General features: G+C 52.4%; 1 non-coding gene across 1 annotated transcript; it reads left to right on the forward strand.

Annotated features, from left to right (window-relative positions):
• The first annotated feature begins 3,274 nt into the window (after positions 1–3,274).
• On the forward strand, positions 3,275–3,358 carry TRNAS-AGA. The gene has a single exon. It is a non-coding gene; the product is annotated as a tRNA-Ser (tRNA).
• Positions 3,359–4,829: the final 1,471 nt, after the last annotated feature.

The raw sequence follows: 4,829 nt of genomic DNA on the forward strand, positions 1-4,829 counted from the left end.
AAACCCGAATATCTATACTGGTAAAGCAAAGATATCCAAAATTTTTCGGGAAACTCGAAAAATTCGGGTCCATTGTAACCAATGGGGCCATTGAGGTCAATGGCAAAAATCCTCTTGAAATTTTGTGGGGGGCTGGGGGGGAGGGGGTTTGGGGTAGAGGCTCCAAACTTGGAGGGTGCTTACTGGAACCTCTTCCCAACATACCCACCAGGTTTCAAGGCAATTTTATGGGCCCCCAAACAGGTTGCCCCCAGATCAGCTTCCTGCAGTTTATTCCCGGTTTGCCGCCGAAATTTGGCGGCAATTCGGCAACATTGTATCCTATGGCCTTTGGAGTTGGAGGCTCCAAACTTGGAGGGTGGTTACTAGACCCTCTCCCCAACATACCCTCCAAGTTTCATGAAGATTGGACCTGGGGGTCCAATTCTATGGGCCCCCAAACAGGTTGCCCCCATCCCATTGTTCTCTATGGTGGGAAAAAATAACTTTTTTTCCCACTATAGAGAACAATGAAGGGATGGGGGCAACCTGTTTGGGGGAGCATGTTTGCAAACTTTGCATAGGCAGACCAGCCAGCCCCAGCACTGCACCATACAAGTGCCCCCCCCACAACCTGTGCCGCCAAACTGGGTGCCCAAACCCCCAAACCAACACAACTTTGCTCAAACCAAAGAATCTCTCTACAGCAGCAGCACTGAGGTAAGGTAGCATGTCTGTGCATTGCCATGCCAATGCCAGACAGTCCCAGCAGCAGGAACAGAGCAATCTGTCCCCTGCCAAGGTGCAACCAATCAGTGCCCAGAACCAACTTGGTGCAAACCAGATAATTTCTGCAGGCAGCGGCAGCGGCCTCCAGCCTACAGACTGAGGGAGCAAGTGCATGCCAGCCAGGCCCCAGGCTGGGCAACAGAAGAGCCAGAGCAATCTGACACCTGTGCCAGCCAGGTTGCCATGCCACTATGCCAGTCAGTGCCCCCAAACCATTAGAGTTCAACCTAGGTCAAACCAGAGAATCTCTCCAGACTGCACTGGACTGGAGCGGCAGCACACAGGCTGAGGGAGCTATTATGTGCACTGCCAATGCCAATGCCAGCCAGCCAGGAAGGCCCAGCAGCAGAACCAGTACACCACAAGTGTGCCTGCCAATGTGCCAGGCAGTGCCCGAAAACCCCCAAAAGCAAACCAGACAATCTCCCTCTGCGGTGGCAGGCAGCAGCCTACATAGGGGAGCATGTCAGCCATGCCCAGCTGCAGAACCAGAGCAATCAACCCCCCCTCAACAACCCCCCTGTGCCAGTCACCCAACTGGACTCAGTCCAAATCTGAGGATTTCTGCAGCATAACTGGAGGGGGGCAGGCAGGGCCTGTGCAAGTTGAAGTGACATGAGCAATCACTGTGGGTGTGCGAATCCCCACTTAGCGAGAGGCAAAGGTAGGCCAGAGGAACCCAAATTACTCCAAATCAGAGTGGCCGCCAACTCTCCAGGGGGTGCCCAAAGATTGAGATATGATGATTCCCAGGTTGGGGAATCATCCATAGGGGTCCCACCATATGATACCTGTAGGAAGGCGTTGTGATTGTGAATCCAGTGAGTGGGTGGCGGCGACTAAGGAAGGAAGATAGCCCCACCCCCCCACCAGGCAGGGGCTATGATTTGTTTAGGCCAAAAACCATGCCTTGGTGTGATGATCGCAGGCCACTTCGTCACACGCATGAAGAGTCATGTCTACTTAGCAAAGACAGACAGGGTCCAACATGCGATACAGCGAAGTGCGCCCTTGTCTCCTCCTCCTCCTCCTCCTCCTGGCAGTTCACATCCAGAAAACAGCAAAACAGTATAACATACATCTTCCACCGATAACCATGGCCTGGCGTGACGCCGCGCGGCCCACCTTAGATGCCTGAACTGCTGCCAGACGGTTGCAATATAGTCAGCGCACTTTAGACCACTGTCAAGGGGAGGCAGCCTCTCTGTCTCATCATGTCTCACTGTCTGCCAGCCAAGACCTCTTTGTTGAGCCTTGACAACTGTAAACACCAGGTGAGATTGCTGGCTGCCCACTTAGCACAGGTACCAGGATGACACTCCTAGCACAGCAGAAGGTGTGCCCTCATGGTCCCTGGCCAAGGAGGCAGCCTCTGTCTTCTTCTGTCAGCTTGACTGTGTGCCTAGAGTTCTTTGTCAACCTGTGTGAGAGACCAACAACAACAACAACTCCACAACAAGAAAACCCCCCCCCACAAACTGTGCCAAGGTGCAAAGCATGCCATTCATTCCCTTTGCCTCTCTCGAGGCAAAGGGAGGTCAGAAGAACCCAGATGCCCCCAAATTAGAGTGGCTCCCAACTCTCCAGGGGGTGCCCAAAGATTGAGATATGATGATTCCCGGGTTGGGGAATCATCCAGGGGGGGTCCCATCCCACGTTTGATACCTCTAGGAAGGTGGCACTACGGAAGTAAGACAGCCACAGCCCCACCAGGCAGGGGCGGGCAGGCAGGCAAAAACATCCAGCGGCTGGCCTGTGGGAACCCCCGCCCCGTTCCAGCAGTGCAGGTCAGGACTCGGAGATTTCACACAGGGACGTCTCCCTTGCAACCCCAGAGGGCTCTCCTCCATGGTCACCGCTCAAGGCATCGAGATGCTGGATGGAAGTTGAAAACACAGGACGTCAGTCTTCTAGCATCCTGCTATGTTTTCATTAGTCAAAAAAACATGCCGTGGTGTGAATGCTGGCCACTTCGTTGGCCGATTGGGCTCTTGTCTACTTAGCAAATAAAGGCAAGAGTCCACAACCGACCAAGCGAAGTGCGGCCTCCTCTCCTCCTCCTCCTGTCAGTTCACGTGACGTGACGTCCACAAAATTCCAAAAAATTCAAAAAGCCATTATCTACCGAGATAAACCGTGGCTTGTTGTTGTGATGGATCCCACCTTGTCAGATGCCTGGAAGTGCATGACAGCAATATAGGCAAGGCTGGGCACTTCAGGCTTCTGTCAAGGGAGGCAGCCCATCTGTCTCATGCCAAGGAAGCAGCCTGTCTTCTTCTGTCAGCTTGCCTGTCCATCTCTGCTGTGCCTGGAGAGTGGGGCTTCTTTGTCAACCTGTGTGAAAAAGACCAACACAACAAGAAGCCCTGCCCATGCCCAAGGTAAACCAATGTTACCTCTAAGCTGAGTTAGTGTGAGCCAGGTTTTTGAGGGGACAGATTGCTCTGGCTCAGCTTCTTTCTGTCTTTCTTTCTTTCTTTCATTTTTCAACAAGCTCTTTAACCAAGTGGTCGTGGCCGAGTGGTCAAGGCGTTGGACTAGAAGTCCATGGGGTCTCCTCCCCGCGCTGGTTCGAATCCTGCCGACCACAATATTTTTCATTCCCTTCCTCGTTTATTTGTGTTGGGTTAGTTTTAGACCTGTCTCCTTGATTTTAAGAATCTTCTGTTTCCACACCTTTTAATTCCTACCCTTTCTAAACCTTGGACAGTTCTGTGCTCCGTTATTTGGGTTGCACAGCCAGCACTGCAGCAGAACCAGACCAACGCCCCCCCCCGAAAAACCTTTGCCAAGTAGCCAGTCAGTGCCACTGCCAAAAACCAGAACTTGGCTCAAACCAGGGATTCTCTGCATACTGCAGCAGCAGCAGCCTACAAGCCGAGGGAGACTTGGGACCACCCCCACCCCCACTCTAAACAATAATATGCCCCAAACCCATCACGATGTGATGCCGGCCACCGTATCTGGAAGTCTGAAGGATGAGATCACAGCAGTAGCACAGGATGTCAGCCTGCAGGCATCCAGATAAGTGTCAGCCAAATGTTGCCCCCCCCAAACCATGCCTTGGTGTGAAGTTGAATGCAGGCCACTTCGTCAGGCGCCTGAGGTGTCACGGCTACCTGGCAAAGAAAGACGTGATCCCACAGACGGCCAGCGGTGCGGCCTCTCTGACTCTTCCTCCTCCTCCTGTCAGTTAAGTTAACGTCCAGAAAACACCAAAACATTCTAAAAGCCATCATCCACCGAGAGAAACCGTGGCCTGGAGTGACGCGGCCCACCTAGGCAGATGCAGGAGGCGCTTGACAGTATATAGGCAAGTCAGGGCGCTTCAGGTATCTGTCAAAGGAGACAGCCTCTCTGTCGCATGTCTCAGGAGGCATCCTGTCTCTTCTCCTGTCAGCTTGACTGTGTGCCTAGACTTCTCTGTCAACCTGTGTGAAAGACCCACAACACCACAACAAGAAGCCCACCCCACCCACCAATGCATTGCAGTGATTGGCTGGTCTGGGTCCCCTCTTCCCCCCTCCCTCCTGAAAACAGGAGGTAGAGGCGGGAAACAGGAGAAAATGACGCCAAAGAGGCGGAAACGGCGGGAAAACGGGGTTTCCCGGCTGCCCTTTAATGTTTAAAGGGCAAAGCAGGGCAAAGCGGCCGTTTTTCGGCATTTTTCGGCATTGCCGAAAAAACCCGAATTTTTTCGGGATTTTTTTCGCCTTTCAGGAAGCTCGTAGAAGGCTATTTCGGGATCTCGAAAGCCGAAAAAAGCCGGAAAACGTTATTTTCGGCTTTTTTTCGGCTCGGGATCCCGAAATGCACATCCCTAGTTGAGATACAGATAGTGAAAGAAAGTAGGTTGTAGAGAATTATGAAGGTACAACAGGAAAGAAGATAAGAGATAAGTAGTGTAGAATAGTGAAGTAAAGGCAAAGCCAAATTTTCACTGTTCTCCCTACTGAGGCAGGAAGAAAACTGAGTTGAGGGCAACTCCCAACACAGGAAACAGGAAACAGTTTGAAGTTCCTGCCTCCCTAAGAGATGGTTGGGAATCACCCACAAGATGG

Source organism: Gekko japonicus, unplaced genomic scaffold (genome assembly GCF_001447785.1).
Source record: "Gekko japonicus isolate JY-2015 unplaced genomic scaffold, Gekko_japonicus_V1.1 scaffold675, whole genome shotgun sequence".
Classification (NCBI taxonomy): domain Eukaryota; kingdom Metazoa; phylum Chordata; class Lepidosauria; order Squamata; family Gekkonidae; genus Gekko; species Gekko japonicus.